Source organism: Pongo abelii, chromosome 4, assembly GCF_028885655.2.
Source record: "Pongo abelii isolate AG06213 chromosome 4, NHGRI_mPonAbe1-v2.0_pri, whole genome shotgun sequence".
NCBI lineage: Eukaryota > Metazoa > Chordata > Mammalia > Primates > Hominidae > Pongo > Pongo abelii.
The window spans coordinates 35,810,239-35,834,500 of record NC_071989.2 but is presented as its reverse complement, the minus strand read 5'-3'; the positions used below and the strand labels follow the sequence as shown (position 1 = coordinate 35,834,500).

The 24,262-nt window shown below is 36.6% G+C and overlaps 1 long non-coding RNA gene across 3 annotated transcripts in view; it reads left to right on the top strand.

Moving 5' to 3' along the window:
- Window positions 1-24,262, top strand: part of LOC129059374 (uncharacterized) — a 125,076-nt gene that overhangs the window by 4,179 nt on the left and 96,635 nt on the right. For all 3 annotated transcript variants that reach the window (XR_008525213.1, XR_008525211.1, XR_010139936.1), the window contains exon 2: window positions 11,034-11,093. This is a non-coding gene — a long non-coding RNA (uncharacterized LOC129059374). The remainder of the gene's footprint in view (window positions 1-11,033; window positions 11,094-24,262) is intronic.

Below are 24,262 nucleotides of genomic sequence, written 5' to 3'. Positions count from 1 at the left end.
AATATAAGATTATGTCATTTGCAAAAAGGGACTATCTTCCAATTTAAGTATGTTCTCTTTCTTTCTCTTGCCTAATTTATTTGGCTAGGACTTTCAGTACTCTCTTGAATAAGAGTAGTGAAAGTGGGCATCCTTGTCTTGTTCCAGTTTTTAGAGAAAAGGTTTTCAACTTTCTCCCATTCAATATGTTAGCTGTGGGCTTGTCATATATGGTCTTTATTATTTTGAGGTATGTTCTTTCTATGCCTAGTTTGTGGAGAGATTTTATCATGATGGAATGTTGAATTTCATTAAGTGCTTTTTCTGCATCTATTGAGATCATCACATGGTTTTCGTCCTTCATTCTGTTGGTGTGATGTATAACATTTATTGATGTGTGTATGTCAAACCATCCTTGCATCCCTGGTATAAATCTCCTTTAATCATTGTGTATTATCTTTTTGATGTGCTATTGAATTCAGTTTGCTAGTATTTTGTTAAGGATTCTTGCATCTATACTCATCAAGGATATTAGCCTATAGTTTCCTATTTGGGTTGCATTCTTATCTATTTTTGGCATCAGGGTAATACTGGCCTCAAAGAATGCATCAGGGAGAATTCACTCCTCCTCAATTATTTAAAGAATAGTTTGAGGAAGATTGGTATTAATTCTTTATGCATTTGGTATTATTCAGCAGTGAGTCCATCTGTCCTGTGCTGTTGTTTGTTGGGATAATTTTTGTTACTGATTCATTCTCTCTAGTTGTTATTGGTCTGTTCAGGTGTTGTATTTCTTCCTGATTCAATCTTGCTAGGTTGAGTGCTTCCAGAAATTTATCCGTTTCTCCTGAGTTTTCCAGTATGTTAGCATATCATTGTATATAATAGTCTCTGATAATCATTTATATTTCTGTGATATCAATTGTAATATCTCCATTTTCATTTGCTGATTTTATTTGGGTTTTCTCTCTCCTTTTATTTATTACTCTAGCTAGTGGTTTATCAATTTTGTTTATCTTTTCAAAGAACCAACTTATCATTTCATTAATCCTTTGTATTTCTTTTTTATTAAAGCCCCTATTTTGTTTAGTTCCACTCTGTTTATTATTTCTTGCCTTCTGCTAATTTTGGATTTGGTTTGTTCTTGCCTTTCTTGCTCCTTGAGGTGCATTGTTAAACTGTTTATTTGAAAATTTTCTACTTATCTGATGTGGGCATTTATTGCTATAAACTTTCTTATTAGTTCTGCTTTTGCTGTATCCCGCAGGTCTTGGTATGTAGTGTTTCCGTTTTCATTTGTTTCAAGAAATTTTTTAACCTCCATCTGAATTTTTTCATTAACCTGTGGAAGTTCAGGAGCATGTTATTTAATTTCTGTGTATTTATATGATTTATATGGTTCCCAAAGATTCTCTTCATATTGATGTCCATTTTTATTCCACTGTGGTCTGAGAAAATACTTAATATGGTTGCAATTTTTAAAAATTTGTTGAGACATGTTTAGTGGCCTAACATATCCTAGAAAATGTTCCATGTGCTGTTGGGAAAAAATATATATTCTGTGGTAGTTGAATACAAAGAGAGTCTTGATTGATGATTTTTTTGTTTGTTTTTTAAAGAAGCCATACTGAGGCTCTTGTTTTAATGGCAGCAGTTTTGTCATTGATTTACAAATAGTTTTAGTTGCTATATTATATGGGCTACCTTTGCATTAATAGAATGTATCTTAATCCTTTTATTCTCAGTCCTAGTATAGGACCTGACGTGCAGCTAGCATTTAATAATTTTTATTGGCAATAATTTTTATTGGCAATGGTGGCAGGACTAACAATTAGGATTATTAACATCTCTATATTGTTTTGAGAGGTGAAATTTTATTAAACTACTTTTCTAGCCAGTTTTACCTTTCAATTTTGACAAAAACTCATCCTTGGCATGCTGAATTCAGTTTTAGCAAAAATGTGGCTGGGTTCATTCGGCGAAAATCCCCAACCCTGGATATCTGATCAGATTGTAATCTCCCACCATTCCCAGGACTTATCACTCTGGCCTGCCTTCAGCAAGAAGAATCCTGTCAAGTCAGTCTAGCTAGAATCCCCCTGACCCTGATGTTTCCTTTTAGTAATTTTTTTATCCACTGATCACCACCCTGTTCTTTGGCTATAAATCCCCACTTTTCTTTATATTTGGAGTTGAGCTTGATTTTTCTCCTCTATTGTAAAATCCCACTGCAGTGGTCCCTTGAATAAAGTCTTGCTTACCCTCTTTAACAAATATCAGAAAAATTTTTGTTTAACAATTTCTAAAGGTTTAGATGGAATAATAGAAAAAAGTATATATATATATATAATCTATGCCTTATTTTATATGTACAATAATATAGAAGTAATTGTATGTTGTAAATACAAGAAACTTCCTGCAATGGGACCTGGATACACCAAATTATGATTCTTTTCAACCATCGGCACAATAACAGTAATGTCCAACTAGACCAATCTCTCTTGAGATTGATCTGAAGTTAATCTCGGTGTCTTGAATAAAAACTTAGTACCATTACTAAGTACTTAGTACCATTTCATTCTTGGCTTTACTTCTAAACATCCCATCACATGAGTTTCCTTTGTATCTCTAATGTGTACACATTGTCATTTTGGTTTGACGGTTCTGTTTCAAATATATTCTTATAGTAAACTTAAGTTTCTTCTCCAGAGAGCTGTCTGCCTTCCTAGATCCATTTTACAGAACTAATTGTATTTAGTAACAATATCTCAGGAAGTAGGAAGTCCAAGCAGGATATGATCTTATTCAGAGCGATTATCTTAACAACTTATGGAAAAACACGGATTATTTTGGTTGAGGCAAAACGGCCTAATCAACCCAATACAGCAGGCAAGGCTACAGTTGGAATTCTGAGAGAGCTTTATTGCCAACAGAATTGGAGCCTGATATGTTCAATGTGTTTCACTCTAGAGTTATTCAAATTAGAAAGATTATAAGATTCTACAAAGCCCCTATAGCCTGGAGAATATATGTCCTGCAACTGTGTCTACTGGAAGCACTGAATTTCCTGAGCACGCTTCTAAGGGGTGGATACACACTGTGCCGTGGCCTCTGAGGCAGTTCTGCTTGTTGTCATCCTAGTAGTATGTTTAAATTGATGACCAGAGCTAATTTAATAAGAGGTTCCCAGCTTTACTATTAGTCAGTAAGACCTGGGGGATTGAAGTTCATGATATCTAGGTCGCTGAGAAGATTGCTCTTTGGGAAGGGCATAGACAATAGAGCACCAAACTTCACAACAGCATTGGTAGAGAATGGCTGAGCTCATAAACACTGGTAGATATGTGTGGGCTATAATTCTTACATCAAAGTGAAATACTTCTGTGCCTATCTATAGGAATTGTTTGGTTGTTGTTTGTTGTTTGTATCAAAAGCTATTTGTGCTATTCATCTTTGGTATCCAGCTTGGAACAACATAGTCTGCCCATATGGTATTTTGGAAAAAGAGTGTCTATACAGGATTTGGATAAATGAAGATGCAGACACTTTACAAAAAGATAAAAGGCAAAGTCATTCATTTTACAAAAAATGCATGATACTCATTTCAGTTCACAAAATATCCAACTTGAAAATGATCTGACATTAAAATATCAATAAAAATGTGCTACCACTGAAATATGTGCATTTTTCTATGTAAATTCATATTAACTTGAAATTGCTATTTTATTTATTTATTTATTTTTGAGACGGAGTCTTGCTCTGTTGCCAGGCTGGAGTGCAATGGTGCAATCTCAGCTCCCTGCAACCTCTGCCTACCAGGTTCAAGCGATTCTCCTGCCTCAGCCTCCCGGGTAGCTGGGACTACAGGCACATGCCACCATGCCCAGCTAATTTTTGTATTTTTAGTTGAGATGGGGTTTCACCATGTTGGCCAGGATGATCTTGATCTCTTGACCTCATGTCTGCCCACCTCAGCCTCCCAAAGTGTTGGGGTTACAGGTGTCAGCCACCACGCCCAGCCAAGTTTAAGATTAAACCTGTTGTGTGTGCCCATTAAACTCCCAGCTCTGGACAAGGTTTCTAGCACTGCCTATGTTAGTATTTAGAATTATTAAATGACATGTTCATTCTCCCATAAGGAATCAGCTGGAAGAGATTAAAGAAACTGACAGTTTTCTTTCTCTTCCTGAGATGGCTTTCTAGTGGTTTTTAATAAAATATTTTAGAATATTTGGCCCCTTCACCTGATAGTAACTACCACAGCAATCGTAAAACTAAAAGCTTTCTTTTTTAAAGCATCACCTGTCATTTTAATTATAAATCTTTATTTCTTTTTTGTAAATACTCAAGTAGAAATTATAGTTATTTTGAGACCACAAGTTGGATTGGAAATGTATGCTGTATAATAAAATGCAATTCATTAAAAATATACCTAATTCTTTAAAAAATTAATTATTATTATTAATTATTATAACATTTTTTACACCAATGGAACAATCAACACAAGATTTCCACAATCAAATGTTTGGGGGGTTTTCTCCACATACCAAGCAGTGGACAGCAGCTGGGTGTCCTCTAATTCCATTCAATTCTGGTGGTGTCTTCCTGGAGATAGCCTTAGATCTCACAGGTTGAGGGCTCATTCCCACAAGAATGCCTCCCCTTCGGATACCAGTACTGAGTCTAAGCCTCTGGAACTTCAGACTGAGCAGTTTCAAGCTGGGCTTCTCATGGCCTCCCTCTTTGGGCTTGATTAATTTGCTAGAGTGGCTCAGAGAACGTTTACTTAGGTTTACTTGTTTATTATAAAGGGTACTATATTACAAAGGATACAGGTGAAGAGTTGAGTAGGGCAAGGCATATGAGAAGGGGTGCAGAGCTTCCATGCCTTCCACAGGTACACCACCATCCAGGAAACTCTACATGTTTAGCTATATGGGAACTCCCCTAACCCTGTCCTCTTGGGCCTTTTATGCCATTGGATAGGCATGATTGGGAACCATATAGAAATGTGATTGAACAAAAAGAGTATAATTTCAACCCAGAAGGGCATGTCTGTTCAGATTCTTCTTGGCCTCTCTGTTCAGCATTCCTTCCTCCGTGGTATGAGAGTCTTATGACCCATAGTCAGATTAGAGTCCTGCCTTGGGCGGGTGAAAGGAGAGGAGGAGAAGGTAAGAGAGGGAGAGATTCTATTTACTTTAACAAGGGTTGTGGAGTCACAAGCCAGGAACTGTGGTTGAAAACCAATATATGTAAATTATAATATCACACTTTACCCTCTAGTATGTCCTGTGCAATGGTTCCAGTTTATATTCCTAAAGCCCTGCGCTAGTCCTTACCCAGATACTTCCATGAAATCCACTGGAGCAGTGTTTACCTACTGAGGGGCTTAGCCTCGTAAAAGTTAATGTAATTCCTTCAGTGAGTCATGCCAGAATCCTTCACAAATGAAGCAATGTAGAATGAAATTAAGTAAAAAATATCAAAGGGCATTTCAGATAGTAAGGGTAAATGCGTATGTGGAGTTTTTTGGAAACAAGTTTGCCTTAGTTATGTTTGTACATATTTGTGTGTGTGTGTGTGTGTGTGTGTGTGATTAAAGGGTGGACGTGTGTATGTGGTTTGCATATGGGGAAAAGTATTTTCTTCCTGTGGGTCATCGCCAATAAAATTTGCAAGCCACTGTTGGAGGATAAAGACCCCATTGAAAGTAATCCATGATCTAGCCTCAATTCAGCCTTAACTATAAGCCACAAACTCATTTACACATCCTGTTCACATTCCTTTCTCAGGTCCCAACTTTCCCATCTGAACACCTGTCTTTCGTCCTCCCTCTGCAAAAAAGACATCTGAATACATGGATGGCTTTTCACTTTCACATACCCAGAACCTAGAACAGTACCTGTCCAAATGCTCACTCAGTAAATGATACAGCATGAATCCGTGCATACCAACAGGACTTTTAACATACACCACTCACTTTAACATCTATGTATTATGTTGTACAATTTCTTGTTTGTGTGTGTGTGTTATTGGATAATTCCAGTCCTTTGTACTTAGAACAATGAGGATCACAAAAAGACATGTGAACATGGAAACTGCTTTTTTTCTTTTTTATTGTTTTTGAGATGGAGTCTTGCTTTGTCACCCAGGCTGGAGTGCAGTGGCATGATCTCTGGTCACTGCAACCTCTGCCTCCTGGGTTCAAGCCATTCTCCTGCCTCAGCCTCCCAAGTAGTTGGGATTACAGGTGCCTGTCAGCATGCCTGGCTAATTTTTTTTATTTTTAGTAAAGACGGGGGTGTCACCATGTTGTCCACACTGGGGTCAAACTCCTGACCTCAGATGATCCACCAGCCTTGGCCTCACAAAGTGCTGGGATTACAGATGTGAGTCACCATGCCCAACCAGAACCTGCTTTTTTTCATGTTCTACTTTCAGTTATGCCATGATGAAATAAGGTATATTAGACTTCCCATCCTACCATGATTAACTATAAAACAGAAAAAGTATGTAAAGCAACTACAAGTAGTGCACAAATATGTCAGCTTTCTTCCTGGGGAAGTTTTTTGTCTGCGGCTTAAAGAAGTAGATACAAAGCAGAGAGCAAAGATCTTTCTGGGTGGAGGAAATAAAGATTGGAATCTTTGAGTTCTGAAGTTCCTTCTACTTGTTCAATTCTACTGTTGAAACTTTCCAGTCTATTTTGCATTTCTCTAACTGTATCTTTCATTTCCAGAAGTTGTGATTGTTTTTAATTTTTGATATCAATTTCTCTGGAGAATTTTTCTTCCATATCCTGATTTTTTTTAAATTTTTTAAGTTGGTTTTCACCTTTCTTTGATATCCCCTTGAGTAGCTTAATAATCAACCTTCTGAATCCTTTATCTGTCCATTCAGAGATCTTCTTGGTTTGGATCCATTGCTGGGGAGCTAGTGTGATCATTTAGGGGTGTTATAGAACCCTGTTTTGTCGTGTTACCAGAATTATTTTTCTGGTTCTTTCTCATTTGGACAGACTATTTCAGTGGAAATGTCTGAAACTCAAGCCCTGCTGTTCAGATTCTTTTGTTTTACAGGGTGATTTCTTGATGTAGTGCTCTTCCCTTCCCCTAGGGATGGGGCTTCCTGAGAGCTGAACTGCTGTAATTGTTATTGCTCTTCTGGATCTAGCCACCAACCTGGACTCCCAGGCTCCCCTTGTTGATGGTGGGGACTGTCTGCAAAGTGTCCTGTGATGTAATCTGTCTTCAGGTCTCACAGCCTGGATACCAGCAACTGCTCTGGTGGAGGCTGCAGGGGAGTGAAGTAGACTCTGAGAGTCTATGGTTTTTGTAGTAGCCATTTTCACGCTGTTGATAGACATACCCAAGACTGGGCAATTTACAAAAGAAAGAGGTTTAATGGACTTACGTTCCACATGGCTGAGGAGGCCTCACAATCATGGTGGAAGGTGAAAGTCACATCTCACATGGTGGCAGACAAGATAAAATGGCTTGTACAGGGAAATTACACTATATAAAACCAACAGATCTTGTGAGACTTATCCACTATCATGAGAAAAGCACAGGAAAGACCTGCCCCATTATTCAATTACCTCCCACCAGGTCCCTCCCACGACAAGGTGGAATTCAAGATGAGATTTGGGTGGGGACATAGCCAAACCATGTCAGTTGTAGATATGTTTTGTGTTCTGGCTTTCTCTAATGCTGGTTATGTGAGCAGTGAAGTTGTCATGTGGGCATACTCAGGACCTCTGGTTAGCCGAGATGTTGCAAGCAGTAGAATTAGCTGTTGTTTCCTTCTTCCTGGGATCATGGTTATTCTGTAATGAGTTTCTGTAATGTTCTGAGTTGGTTTGCCTCCAGCCAGGAGGTGGCACTTTCAAGAGAGCACACCAGCTGCAATAGTAGCAGGGATATCTAAACTTGCCCTAAGGTGGCCAGGGTAAGTATTTTGGTTTCTCAGGCAATAGGTGAGGCTATAAGCCTCCCAAAATTTCTGTCTTTTGTGTTCAGCTACCAGGGTGGATAAAGAAATACCATCAGGTGGGGGCAGTGTTAGGAGGGTCTGGCCTCAGATTCTCCTTGGGCAGGGCTTGCTGTGGCCACTGAGGGCGATGGGGGAGGTGGTTCTCAGGTTGATGGGGTTATTTTCCAGAGGGGATTATGGCTGCCTCTGCTATGTTATATAGTTCACCAGGGAAGTGGGGGATAGCTGGTAGTGAGAGGCCTCACCTAGGTCCCAGGCAGTTGGCAAGGCTCATGTCACTCTTGCAGTGCCCTGCGGAGACCTTGCCCCAGACCCTGAGCTTCCCCACTGAGAAAGCAAGCACAGCTTCCAAACATCGCCCGTCCCCATCTGCCCACACTGTCAGTGGTGGCTCCTGCACTTCTGTCTGCAGCAGTTCATCTTTGACCTTCAGATTCTGCTCAAGAAAATTTGTACCCTGTCAAAACTATTACTAATTTCAGTTGGAAGCTTCTTTCATCCTGCAACTCCTCCCTAATTTTGCTGGCTGTCTCCCTCTAGGGCCCCTGTGAGATACAGTCAGGGATGGCTTCCCTGGACTCAGGCTGGAGACTGGGAGCACCTACAAGGATCTTTCCACTGCTGTTTCTACTTTTATATTTTGCACGGCTCTCTAAATCTGTTTCAGCTCTAAGTAAGGTTAAATCCTTCTCCCATAATCTGGATTTTCAGATTCCCCAGTGGGGATGTGTGTTCAGTGGCAGATTTCCCCCTCTCACTTTGGGAACTCAGTTTTTTGTCTGTCTCACAGAATTTGCAACAGCATGCCACTTCCTTCAAAGGATCTATGAATTATTTTGGTTTTCCTGGTATGTTCCTGCAGAGGTTCTTGGAGCAAAAGTTCATAGTGCAAGTCTCCACACACTGTTCTGCCCATCCAAGTGGCAGCTGCACATTAACCCTGTGTCCTATCTGCCATCTTGTCCTCAATTTCTAATATTAAAATTATATGATTATCAGAGATCCTAACACTTAACTCTCAGTACTTGATATGCTAAGTAAACAAAGCCTTTATTAAGGACATGGAAAACTTAAGAAAACACTATATCAGCGATATTAACACAATGAATATTTATAAAACACTATACCCAACAATATATATTCAAGTATACATGGAACATTCTTAAAGAAAGAATATATTTTAGGTGACACAATAAATCTCAAAAAATGTAAAGCAATTGAAATCATGTAGAGTGGGTTCTCTGATCAAAATGGAGTTAAATTAAAATGAAAATAGAAATATATCTGGAAAATTCCAAAATACTTTTACATTAAGCCATACACCCTTAAATAACCTATAAGGCAAAGATGAAATCACTAGTAAAATTAGAAAAATTTTAAGTTAAATGATAATAAAAATATATCAAAGTAAAATTTGTCAGAAACCATTTAAACCATTGATATGGTTAGGCTTTGTGTCCCTACCCAAATATCATCTTGAATTGTAATTTCATAATCCCCATAATCCCCAGGTGTCAAGGAAGAGACCAGGTGGAGGTAATTGAATCATGGAGGTGGTTTCCCCCATGCTGTTCTCAAGATAGTGAGTGAGTTCTTATGAGATCTAATGGTTTTATAAGGGGCTTTTTCCCCTTCGCTCAGTGCTTCTCCTTCCTGCTGCCTTGTGAAGAAGGTCCGTGCTTCCCCTTTGCCTTCTGCCATGATTGTAAGTTTCCTGAGGCCTCCCCAGCCATGCTGAATTGTGAGTCAATTAAACCTCTTTCCTTTATAAATTACCCAGTCTCAGACAGTTCTTTATAGCAGTATGAAAATAGATTAATACAGCCATGTTGAGAAGGAAATTTATTATTTCAAATTGTATATGAAAAAAGAATAAAGGTATAAAATCAATGATATCAGCCTTCAATTTAAGCAGCTAAAAATAAAAAGCAAATTAAACACAAAGTAAGTAGCATGAGGAAAACAAAGAAAAGTGTAAATCAAGGAAATTGATCAAAGAAACCCAATAGAAACAATTTTAAAACTCAAATGTCATTATTTGAAAAGATAAAATCCTAACTATACTTATAAAGAAAATAAGATACAAGTTACTAGTGATACGAATGTAGAGAAGACATCATTACAGCTCCTTCAGACATTGAAAGCAAAAATAAAACCTTTTGAAAACTTTTATATCAATAAATTTAATGATGTAAATAAATTTCTTGAACGTTACAAATGACCAAAGCTCCTTCAAGATGAAATAGATGAGTCCTTCCTCATACTATTTTCTAACCTCCCAGATTCTTCTAATAATTTTTTTCCACTATATCTTTCTTTAGTTAAGATAACCAGATCTGTAATAGTGTTCCAGGGAGATGCGCCTATAAAGCCCTCCATAAATATGTATCTGCTGGCTGTCTTAGATCCTTTCAAAACAAGGCTCACAAAGCTGGACCAGATTCCTCAAGCCACGCTCATGTTTCACTCATTGAAGTGTCCTCAATGCATAGTTTAGTAAGCACTTAATTGTAGATCATCAAACTATTTAGTAAACTTTTCAGGCATCTGAAGCAGCCCCTTAGGAAAATCAACAATCTCTCAAGCTCAGAAGTCTTATCTTTACTTCCTTTGTAGCCTTCACAGCCTTGATCACAGTGCACATCACAACTCTAAAGGTTCCATAGGATCATTGGCCCTGCCCCTTCCCACACATCACCCACTTGGAGAAGCAGCAGCTATTGGAGGCTGGCTGTTGAACTACACAATAGTACAAGTAGAGCTAGGGAATATATAGAAGTTTAGGCTGATTCTTGGATGGCCATAAACCACGTAAGATAAAAGTTACTTTTTATTTTTCTCCCTACTGTAAGTCTATTTTGTCAACATTCAAGTATTCCTCCTACTGTAAGTCTATTTTGTCAACATTCAAGTATTCCTTCTGAGAGAGAAAAAGTATCTGATTAATGAAGAGTCCCAGGTGTGTTTTACTTAACTCCAATTTTACTGAATGCTAAAACTTACAGTAGAGGAATACAGGTATACCTGCTTATGGTGCTTTGCTTTATTGTGCTTTGCAGATATTGCATTTTTCACCAGTTGAAGGTCTGTGGCAAACCTGCGCTGAGCAAAGTCTACAGGTACTATTTTTTCAACAGCACATGTTTACATTGTGTGTCTGTGTCACATTGTGGTAATTCTCACAACATTTCAAACTTTATTATTATTAGTGTGATATCTCTTTTGGTGAACTGTAATCAGGGATTTTTGATGTTACCATTGTAATTATATTGGGGCACACAAACCACACCCATATAAGACAGTAGACTTAATTGATAAATGTTGTGTGTGTTTTCCACAGGTCAGTTTTTTCTCAATTTCTCTCCCTCATCTTAGGCCTCCCTATTCCCTGAGACACAATAATGTTAAAATTAGGCCAATTAAGAACCCTACAATTACTCGTAAGTGTTCAAATTAAAAGGAGTCAAATAAAAGGAGGAGACACACTCTCATTTTAAGTCGAAAGCTAGAAATGATTAACCTTAGTGAGAAGGACATATCTAAAGCTGAGGTGGGCAGAAATCTAGGTCTCTTGTTGTCAGTTAGCCAAGTTGTAAATGTAAAGGAAAAGTTCTTGAAGGAAATTAAAAGGGCTACACCACGTGAACCCGGGAGGCGGAGCTTGCAGTGAGCCGAGATCGAGCCACTGCACTCCAGCCTGGGTGACAGAGCGAGACTCCGTCTCAAAAAAAAAAAAAAAAAAGAAATACATTTTGTAAGGTGAATGTTTATACACTGATGGTAGAATGTAAACTAGTACAACTTCTATGGAAAGCAATATGGAGATTTGTTAAAGAACTAACAGTAGATATACCATTTGATCCAGCAATCCCACTACTAGGTATCTACCCAAAGGAAAAGAAGTCATATCAAAAAGACACCTGCACACATATTTTTATTGCAACACAGTTTATAATTGCAAAGATATGGAAACAATCTAAATGCCCATTGACTAATGAGTGAGAATGTATATATGCACCATGGAATACCTACTCAGCCATAAAAAAGAACAAAATAATGTATTTTGCAGCAACTTTGATGCAGCTGAGGCCATTATTCTAAGTGAAGTAACTCAGAAATAGAAAACCAAATACCATCTGATCTCACTTAAGTGGGGGCTAGGCTATGGGTATGCAAAGGCATACAGAGTGCTATAATGGACTTTAGAGACTCAGAATGGGGAGGGTGGAAGCAGGGTGAGAGATAAAAACTACGTATTGAGTACAATGTACACTACTCTGGTGAAGAGTGCACTAAAATCCCAGATTTCACCACTGTACAAGTCATTCATGTCACCAAAACCCACTTGTACCCCAAAAGCTATTGAAATAAAAAAGTTTTAAAATAAGTACATTTTGTAAGGCTAAAGCTATTATAGATAGCGATTCCTGTGATGGATCTGGACAAAGTAAATTGAAAGCCTTCTGGAAAGGATTTACCATTCTAGATGCCATTCAGAGCTTTCATGATTCATGGGAGGAGGTCAAAATATCAACATTAACAGGAGTTTGGAAAAAGTTGATTCCAACGTTCATGGATGATTTTGAGCTGTTCAAGACTTCAGTGGAGGAAGTAACTAAAGATGTGGTGGAAATAGCAAAAGAGCTAGAATTAGAAGTGGATCCTAAAGATGCGAATGAATTGCTGCAATCTCATGATAAATCTTGAACAAATGAGAAGCTTCTTCTTGTGGATGAGCAAACAAAATGTTTCTTAAAACAGAATCTACTTCTGGTGAAGATGCTGTGAATGTTATTGAAATGACAACAGAGGATTTTGTTTAGAATATTGCATCAACTTACTTGATGAAGCAGTGGCAAGGTTTGAGAGGATTGACTCCAATTTTGAAAGAATTTCTGCCGTGGGTAGAATGTCATCAAAGACCACATGTTACAGAGAAATCATTCATGAAAGGAAGACTTAATTGATGCAGCAAACTTCATTGTCATCTTATTTCAAGAAATTGCCACAGCCACCTCAACCTTCAGCAAGCAACACCCTGATCAGTCAGCAGCCAACAACACTGAGGCAAGACTTTACACCAGCAAAAAGATTATGAGTCACTGAAGGCTCAGATGATTGTTAGCATTTTTTAGCAAGATAAATTTTAAATTAAGGAATGGATATATTGTTTTAGACATACTGCTATTGCACACTTAATAGTAGACTACAGCATAGGATAAACACTACTTTTATGTGCACTAGGAAACCAAAAAACCATGTAACTCACTTTGCAACATTCACTTTATTGTGATGGTCTGGAGTCAAACTCACAATGTCTCTGAAGTATGTCTGTACTAAATCGATCAACTGGTTTTAGAAACATTTTTGAAAGATTTCTCAACTATGCAATCCACAACTGTGTTCATTTTCTGTGTGTATTCTCCAAAATGTGCATTTCTATTTTAACATTTACAGTGACATTTTGAATTGTTATCTCTGCAATGTTTCAGAGTTTTGTCTTCTTAATACAAACTTAGATGTTCATTTTTAAGGTTAATATAACCACTAGAGAATGGCAGGTTTTTGCTCCACTGGAGTGCTTACCGGAAATGTAACGAACTTTTGATATGTTAGATTCAATTTAAACTGTCATTGGTCTTTTGAACTTCATCTGTTCACATTTCAAATTTTTTATCGGCACCATTTTAAACATGTAATCAAAATATTTACCATTTCATAATCATTTTACTGGATTACTAAAAAGTCTATACCATAATCATAATTCATGTAGTATTTTCATTTCAATGAAAATCACATTACCAATTTTGTAAGAAATATGAAATTAGAGGTAAAAAAATTTGATATCTTAGCAGAATTTCAGTCATGTATATCCTCCATGAAATAAGCTAAAACTACACTATAGTTACAATCTCTCTTGATTAACTTTTTAGCTTCTATGGGGGTGGGAGGAGGAGCTTCTCTGAATGGCCAAAGCAAGATTATAAAGTTGAATTTCTATGAAATGGCTTCTAAAACCAGAGTGAAGGGAGTGTGTGTCCCATGTTGGGCAGCAATTTTTCTAGACTCCTGGATTTTACCAGCTAGTAATATTCCAAAAGCAAATTTGATGTCAATTAAGGTTGCAAATTTTCTTTTTTGTTCTTGTAAGTAAGAACATACAAACAAACACTGCTATCTTCTCTAGCTATTATTTCACATAAGAAAATAAAATTACACTGAAAGAAGTAGGAAGCCCTAATTTTGAGAATGAAGGACATTTCTTGAAACCAAAGAATAGGCTATGTGAAAAACCTACATTTTATCATGACAGTCTTGTACATGTCTTCATAGATTAAACTCATTGTTGCCAAACTCTGTTTTAAAACGTGAAACCTAGGCAGCACTACTTGGATATGGATTCCCAGTCTCCATGGTGTTTACAACCCTTCATTGCAATGTTGGAGAGCTAGATGTGTGTGTGTGTGTGCACGCGCACACGTGTGCACATTCTGAATACAAAGAATCTGTGGTTGCCCATTTTTGGTGGGTATCATCTATCTATGTCCTCTAAGAAGAAATACAGAGTTAGTTGTTAGAGGATTTTAAGGCCTCCATGGAGATTACAAATGTTAAGTGAATTTGAAGATCTTTTATAGAAAGCGTAGAATCGATGCCCACAAACTTTATCTAGGAAATTCCACAGTTTAGGAGAGCATTGTCCTTACTATGTCAAATCCTCAAGGAGGAAAAAATTTGCCTTTGAATTATGTACCTCCTGAGAGACTGCTGAATTCATGTAATACTAATGTAGACATTTCAATCATGCTATTTTGAATGGTATCAGTAAGCCAAATCCGAAGTAAGTCCTATATTTTCTTGTGGCTTCTGGTAGTTTCTATTCTACATTTTTAAGTATCTTACTTGAGCGTGTTACTGAATTATCAAATCCTCTAAACGTTTGAGAAGACTAGATCAAGCTGTATCAAAAAGAGATGCAGACATTTAAATGAAGCATGAAGTTAACTTCCATTTCTTACTTAGTTATTATCTACTCTATTTCACCAAGTTGATAACAGGTCTGCACAAGTTTTCATTCTAAAACACCCAGATGTGAGAAAGGCAACCTATGATGAAATTATAATAAAAACACATCTATATTTGTTAAGACATTTGATACAGTTGTACCTAATCAGTTTTGAAAAGTAGAACTCAATGTTCAAGTACTATTAATTTGATATCTCTGCCAGATGGATCTCATTTCAGATTAAATTCCTGCTAAGCTCACCAAATAATTTCTATTAAAGTCACTTGGGGAATCTTCAAAGACAGGGTAAGATTTTAATAGCTCCTAGGAAATTAATGATTGTAATGTATGCTAAAATAGTGATGATGTGACGACCAATAATTATATTAACTCCTGTTACTTTGAAAGTACCTTTACGTCATCAGTCAAGGTAGAATTTTTATTCTGACAAAAGGTTTATGAGGACAAGTCTGCTGGGTATGAATACACATAATTTGTCAGTCGAAAGGTGGAAATATTCTGTATTAGGAAGTCAAGTCCAAAGAAAAATCTGTATTTGCTTTTCCATACTAGCTACTAAACATTTCCATACCATATTCTTTGATATATGAATATAAATGTTTGTGTGCATCTGTGTGTATAAAACTGCACACAAAGTGGAAAAGAGGAAATCACTCTGTTTACTTGTAGTGCAGGTGGAAAATGCATGAGTATTTAAAAGGACAGTTGCTTATAAACAGAATGGGCCACCATTATGTAAAAAATCTTTGAAAATAGAAACCCAATGCTTATCAATTCATTGTAAAAGCTGCTTTTCTTTGAGTCTTCAAAGTTTTTGGAAATGAGGAGCCCCCTATTACCATGATGATCATCAGAGACTGAAGGGATCACACCTCACACTTTATTTCAATTACACCAAGTTACCTGTTAACATCTTAGGAGAAGTCAGCAGGTAGGGGGTGCAGGAACTTGTAGATCGAAGAGCCAAGCATAGTGAAAGAGACAGTGATTCCAGAAACGAGAAATAAAAGGGGGGCTGATAAGGGAGGTGGGGAGGGGACAAACTTTCATTCCTTTCAAAATTTACATGAGGTTAAGTCTGACTTTTAGGGTGCAATCTGGGGCAAGGGTAGAGTAAGTCCTCATTTAACATTGTATTGGAAATTGCAACTTTAATCAAAATGGACATATAATGAAATCAATTTTAGTAGGCTAATTGATATAACTAAGAGTTAGGTTCTTATGGCATATTTCTGGTAACAAATCGTCATCAAAATTCTAAATAAAGACCAAAATACTTCTAATATTAAACACTAAAATACTCATGAGCTTCATATGTTTAAGAAAGATTAATAAAAACAAGTAAGATTATTATTTACCCACTTATGCTGGTTCAAGGAGACAGCTGGCCAGAGTGTCTCTTAGAAACTCAGGGTGTCAGACAGGAACCAGCCCTGGACAGGATTGCCATTCCATTGCAAGATGCCCTCATACACACCTCCACTCACTCAGACTGGGACCAGGTAGCCATGCCAGGTCACCCCACGTGCACAGCTTTGGGATGTAGGGGGAAACTGGAGTACCTACAGAAAACCCATGCAGACATGGGGAGACCACACACACTGCATACACACAGTGGCCCTAGCCAGGAATCCATTTTTTTTTCTTCTCAATGTCATAAAGAAATGACGCTGAATAAATTCATGTTATTCAAAGACCTGCTGTATTACAGAAAAGTCAAAGAAGTTCTAAAGAAGATATAATATTAGGACTCCCATAATTGCTATTTGTTTTGAACCCTCATCAATTATTCCATGCAGTGTAGGGTGGGAAGAGATCAAAAAGAACTTCTGACAAGGAATGGGCAGAAAAACTCAATAATGAGGGATGCAACCTCCCTCTCTAATATAGCTACAAATACAAGAGCAAAAGATGTAGCAAGAGAGGTTAATGTCAAGAAACAAGTGCAGAAAAAGCTGTCAGTTTTTAAAAAATTCACCCAATTAAAGTGTGGTTTGACTTTTAGATGTCTTACTTATATTATGGACATTTTTAGTGAGAGAAAAAGCCAAAGACAAAAAAAAATGATATGGGCGAGTTTCTTTTTGCAAAAACATCGGTCATGTAATTATCATCAACAAGAAAAAATGCCAAGTAACTGAATTCCATTACATAACATGAATTCTTGCTACTCCTCACTTTCTTAGTGAATACACCACCTGCTCGTGTTTCCTCCTCCAAATCTCCCAAAGTAAATGCATTGGCAGTTTGTCATCCAGACATGGCTGAGTTGGTTTTATTTCTGTAGGCTAACCACATTTAGGCTTGGAAGCCTTTTAAGAAGAAGAGGAGGAGAAGGAAGATGAAAGGGAGCAGGTGGAGAATAGAGAAGAGGAAGAGGAAGGGTGAGAAGGATGAAGTGTGAGGGAGGGAAGACAGAGAGAAAAATAAAGAAGAAAGTAGAATGAATAAAGATTATGTGATCCATAATCTCTGGACTTATGTGACATTGAGGCATGGAAGCTAATATGCTAGATTTTGGTGATCCTAAATGTAGGATATTACAGAAAGAAAGTCACTTAGCTAACACAAAGAAATAGTAAAGAAAACTTTGTGTGCTTTTTTTCTATTTAGACCTCACACTTAAAATGCAGTTAGAGAAGAAAGGGCATTCTTATAAAATAATGTTTCCTTTTGTTCATTTAACCATGATTTAATATTTTTATAGGTATTATACTATATATTTTGTTTTAATTAACTTGAATTTCATGAGAATGCTAAAGAAGTATTTTAATTTGGTACCTAATTTATCAGTAGTTTGAAGCACTAACATTGAAAAACGCTTTAGCTTTAAAAGTTTTTAAATTTAAGTTTTAATATATACTTTCGGTTAGGAATTTAATGGTTAGGATAAAACCGCAGACATAACAAAACCTCCAAAAATATATAGCCTAATTGCTTGGTTGGCTATTACAAATCCATTAGAAATTGTTACTGTGAGTTAAAAAGACTTACAGCTGAGTTACAATTTGGGAGCAACTGTTAGAACCAAGATATGGAGTTAGATAAGATCTCCTGTGAATATAAGCAGTATACCTTAGAAAAACAAGAACTTCAAGACTAATTATAATGAAAAAAGTTTGGGTAATTACATTTCCATCAGCAGCAAACATATATATAGAGAGAGTAACAAAATGCCAGGGATGAGCAAGGCTTTTTGTGAAGTTAAGCTGGTAATACCAGAGTTGGTGTTAAGTTTATATTGATGATTTCTATCAACTGTCTAAACTATATGGGGAAATAAACTCCCTATTTCATGTAGCAAAGAATAAAAGTTGCCCCTTATTTTACTGTTTCCAAAAATTATGACTTGATGTGACTGGTAAATGCCTAGACTTATGTCTAAGGGTCATTTGGTAAAGGGTATATAAAAAGATGAGTTTAGAGGGAATTGGAGAACAGGAACAACATGCTTCACAGACACCTCGGAGTTTTCACCACAGTTCAGACTGAGAGCTGAGGCATTTGAAAACTAGGTGAACACAGGCTTCCTAGGAATTCAGATATGAAGAAGAAATAGACTAAATGTGATCATGCAGATGGTTGGATCAGTACCTATTTTAAAACCCAGAGAATTCGGTAACTGCATTAAAATAGACCTGATACCTAGCACTAAAATTTATTATATTTGCCCATTTGGGCATTGTCCCTAAGAATGTTATCATCCTTATTAGAGTTTATCACACCTCTTTAGACTTCAGTTTCCCCATCTGTATGTTGAATGAGTTGGACTAGATGACTTCTAAGCTCCTTTTCAACTCTAAACCTTAATAAGTTTATTAGTTTTTACTGAATTCAAGATCACACTTGGAAATGCCTTGGTCTCATTTGTTATGAGGAAGGTATTGGAAATAATGATGTTGGTAGCCATAGTAACAACAGCAACAAAAATGCCCTGTTGAATGTGTTAATTAGCTTGATTTAGCCATTCCACAATGTATACATATATCAAAACATCATGTTGTACACCATAAAATATGCAATTTTTATTTGTCAATCGAAAAACAAATTTTAAAAAGTGCCCATGACCTCAAAAAGGGGCAGAAAGGATTAAAACAGTCATACTCCTTACTTAGTACAAATAGGGAAACTCGTGGAGGACAATCTCACACTTGATAATATAGAAATAAGAAAGTAGTTGAGAACTTGTGTTCTAGCACCTCATACAGATTTGAGGGCTCTTGGAAGAGGATCTTAAGTTTCTAACACAATCTTCGTGACTTGCATTGTTGCTGAACATTACATCACCAGAGTTAAATGTTTTTGAGGAAAACCAGTATATTAAAAATCACTTTAAGTAGACTTAAACTACTACTGTTGAGCTGGTCCATGATTACTTATTTGCTAGAACTTTGAAAAAAAGTGTAAGGGGTGGAATAATCACCCCTTAGATTGTTCAATAATGTGCAATAATCCTTCCTCAGATCAGTATTTCCTATAGTGAGGTGTATAAAATACACAATGCAGGGAGGTATAGAAAAGGTATAAGTTCCATTGATGCCTTTTCATCTGATACTTCAAATTTTTCTATATTTTAGTTATTTTAAATTATGCATTTTATTTAATGGTAGATTATGTCTAACTTGTAGAAATAAATAGAGAATGGAGAATCACTGATTTGTTTTTAATTGATGAGGTGCAAGCTCAGAAAAAAATTAAATTGCTAATTTAAAAGATTGTCTTTTATTCACTCATTCAACAAACGTTTATTGAGCATCTATTCTATTCTAGGCATTATGTTAGTCTCTGCAAACCACTGAAGAGAAAACATTGACAGATTATTTTAAGGTTAGAAGCATTTATTCATGAATAAATGAGGATTCTTCTAAGAATTATAGTGGGCAGTGAAATATTTTTGGAAGAAAAACTGTCTTAGTCTATATTTGCCTGTCTTTCCAGATATCAGGGTGCAGTTTGCCCTGTGACCTCAATTCTCTGAGAGGTACAGTTTTCAATTTGTGTGTGTTTTCTTTGTTGTAAGACTGGAAGTGACATTACCAAGATTTTTACACGTTAGAGGTAAAACCAGAAGCCCCAAAGTGAACTTTTAATAAAAGAGATATGATCATGTCACCTTCTTGCTTAAGCCTGGGATATTTGTGTTTTTGTTGTTGTTGTTTTGTTTTTGTTTTTAACTGTAAACAAAGTAGAAATCAAAGTTTTTAGCACAGCATTCAAGAACTCACAAGATCTTCCCTGAATCTACCATTTATCTATGCCCATCACTACTATTGTTCTTCACTTGTTCTGCTTCGATGAGCTATCATATCAAAATTTTGCATCTTTCAATGTCCACATCAAATGTCAACTCTCCTATAAACATTTCTCCTGCACCTATCTTTACTAATAGTTAATCTTATTCTTTTATGTTTTATGGCATTTTATTTATATATCATTTTCAAGTAAGAAAAACAGAAACGGGGTCTCACTCTATTGCCCAGGCTGAAGTGCAGTGGTGCAATCATAGCTCGCTGTAACCTTGAATTTCTAGGCTCAAGCAATCTTCCTGCCTCATCCTCCCTCAATTTTTTACCATAGTATGCCTTTAATTATTGTTATTTGTGCATGTTACTGCTGTTCTTACTAGATTACAAGACCCTTGAGGATAGCGACTATGTCTTATTCAACTTTGTGTTTTCCACGTTGACTGATATGGTGTTTTGCATGTGAGAATAACCTAGGAAAATTCAGTACATTTAATTGTTGTTTAATTGAAGGGCAAAAATGAAAAAAACATTCCAAAAGATACTGAAATCACCTTCTGGATTTATCAGATGGTTTTAACAGCAACTAATAAAAAAAACCCCTAGAAATAATTAAACTCTTATGTCAAGAAAGAAGTAATCTACATTTAAAGGAAAGAAAGCCTGTAAGTATTACAAATGCAAGCAAATACAGAATTTGGAGTAAGTAGTATTAAGCAGAAATGGTACCAACAAAGCACAGTGCACTGCATTTGTATAACACCTATACCTCCTAAGTGGTTCAAGTTAAAGAGTTGCATTGATGTGGTCAACTTTATGGCAGAAGCCACTCAGACTGGAAATGCTTAGTATATCTTCAAGTCCATAAATGTTGTCATGACCCTTCTCATACTACTACTGTCTTGGAAAATTTTGCCAAATTACTACTGCAAATTCTTCTTAGATGCCTTTATACAAACATACCCACCTTTAACTCATTCCCCTGCTGGAGTGCTGTGAAAAATAAGAAATTGAAGATGTTTGTTGTAAAGGTTATTGCATCCAAGCTGAGGATAATTACAGGTTACCATACTGGGAAACAAAGTGATTTGTTGTACCTGAAGCCCACAAGCAGAAGTATGTAACACTCACATGCACATCACCTTCAACAGAAGTAGGAAAATCCTTGTACATTGTCTCCTATACTAAAATCACTTCACTCAGCACAGATAAGCACATAATTTCTCAATGAATAATAGAATTATTAGTTAGTGCCTACTTGACCTTTCTATCAATATACCTTTCAGAAAAAAGAAAAAAAGCCTGAGTAATTTGTAGGATTTAAAGATCAGCAACACTCTTAAGTGATTTGACAGTAAGAAACAAGTAATGGACATTCTAAGGTTTCTTGTTTAGTTGCTTAGGAAATCAAGAACCTCATTGCATTAGAGCTGAGGTAAAGGAAGTCCTGAGTTTATAAAACTCTAGCAAGCAGAGAAAAATAAACAAAAATGAGCAAAATTTCTTAGCTCAAAAGTTTAGCAATTTTCTTGTTTTAGAACTAAAAATTCAGTAGTATCAGCTGCCTATAAAATCTATAGAGCAATCAGAGTGAGTAGCCATTATCTCATTTGGTGCAATTCAGAATGACAATTCAAAGCCAGTATAATTTCTATCTATGCTTGCAAGAATGATGAAAAATGTCATGGATGGTTGAAATGTAACTGTCACTCAAGAAGAATATAAAACACACTTTCTGAGTGTTTTTGAAAGATCTTATAGTTTTTTTTAATTGAAACTTATGTCTTTCAAATATAGGCTGCATTGGACATCAGTAAAATATCTGGGCAAGCATACAATATCTGTTGAGAATCTCTAGACTCACCTTTTATGGACTGGTAGGATGTCATAGAAGATTTTGGCATTGGTAGTCTAACTCAGAACCTCTTAGCTATCCAAGACACTTTCATTCCTTTATCCTTCTTGTTTAAGCTATGGTCAAGATCTGTTAACAGATCCTTAAGACTAGCTCCTTCTCATCTTTTGTATTCATTGATCTCCGCTGATTCTTAGTTAAGGTATTCAGTCCTTCTCACATGAACTGTTATGAGAGTCTTGAAATTGTCCTTCTGTTACTCCAATATGCCCATCTTGAATCTACTACTTATACTATAATGAGAGGAATCATCCTAAAATGTAAAACTCACTATGCTGCGTCCTGGATGAAAGCTTTGGAATGACTACTGGTTGCCTAGAAGATAAAATACAAGTCTTTTAGTACAAGACACTGCAAAATCTTCTCTGTGTCTACTTCTCCCACCTCAGTTATCAACACATTTTCCATTTCCTCCTCTCTCCATTCCTACCATAATCATCCCTCTGGATGTTTCTCAATTCAACATACTTCATTCCTCCATTCCACTATCCATGCTGTGACTTTTGTCTAGAATACCCCTTTTCCCTTTATTCCAGCATATTTTGCAAAACACTGTTCAATATTCTATTTCTCTATGAAGTCTTTAAAATTAGCCTCACTCTAGAACTGTGCAAATACTTCTATTGTGACACCAATAACAATTTATTTCACTAGCATCTTTAAATGTCCACACTACAGACAGGTTACAGAGGCAATTCCACAAAAGCATGGAACATGCATGATTGTTTTTGCTTCCTCAAAATGTAGCAAAATAGGCGCTCTATAAATACGTATTTTAATTCCCTTTATTAAGGGGAACTTAACTTATCCAGAGCACTAAGAAACTATTAAACAAGCACTGTTTCTCAAAGAGAATTCACTATACAGTCATGTGTCACTTAATGATGGGGATACATTCTGAGAAATGCATTGTTAGGTGATTTTGTCCTTATATGACCATCATAGAATGTACTACATAAACGTAGATGGTACAACCTATTGCTCCCAGGCTACACACCTGTACAGAATGTTACTGTACTAAATACTGCAGGCAACTGTAATGCATTGGTAAGCGTTCATGTATCTAAACATAGAAAAGATACAGTAAAAATTATAGCATTATAATCTTATGAAACCATTGTCATATATGTGGTCCATGATTGACCAAAACATTGTTATGTGGTGCCTGACTCTACTTTCACTGCATTATGGGTAAGGAGTTAGTATGATTCATGGTCAAAATGTAATAAACTATATTGGTGGAATGCTGGCTGCCTAAAGACAGTATAGGTACAGTAGTTAAGTATGTATTTTTAGATGCCAGATTGTTTGGTTTTAATTTCTGACTACCATTTACAAGATGTATAACTTCGGTCAAGACCCTTGAGCTCCCTAATCTTTAGTTTCCTCAGCTATAAAATGGAGATAATAATACTTATAAGTTTGTTGTAAGAATGAAATAATATAGATCCAGTAGCTTAGATAGGCATTTATATAGAACACCGTAAGCAATCAGTAGACATCAGATATTATTTCTAAAGTAGATGCAGTAGGACAAAGGTATACATGTGTGTAATCTGTGTAAAATCCAGTAATTATGTTTCTACAAAGTAATAAATACTTTTAGCTGAGGCTATTAAGATAAGGTCTATAACAAGAATATCATGTTAAAATGCCTAGGCTCTTTGCAATGGGGAGCCCATGGAGTGTTTGTGGTAACTGACAAGAGTTTCATTTTCAGATCACTGTGTATAAAACAACTACTGCAGAGATGAGGAAAGGAGTAATTAGAGGAAGAAAAACAAGTAAACATGGTAGTATTCTAGGTTAGAGGTTGATATGGTTTGGCTCCATGTCCCCACCCAAATCTCATCCTGTAGCTCCCATAATTCCCACACGTTGTGGGAGGGACCTGGTGGGAGATGATTCAATTATGGGGGCAAGTCTTTTCCATGCTGTTCTCATGATAGTGAATGGGTCTCATGAGATCTGATGGTTATAAAAATGGGAGTCACCCCTGCAGAAGCTCTTTTCACCTCCTGCCATCCATGTCAGATGTAACTTGCTCCTCCTTGCCTTCTGCCATGATTCTGAGGCCTGCCCAGCCATGTGGAAGTGTAAGTC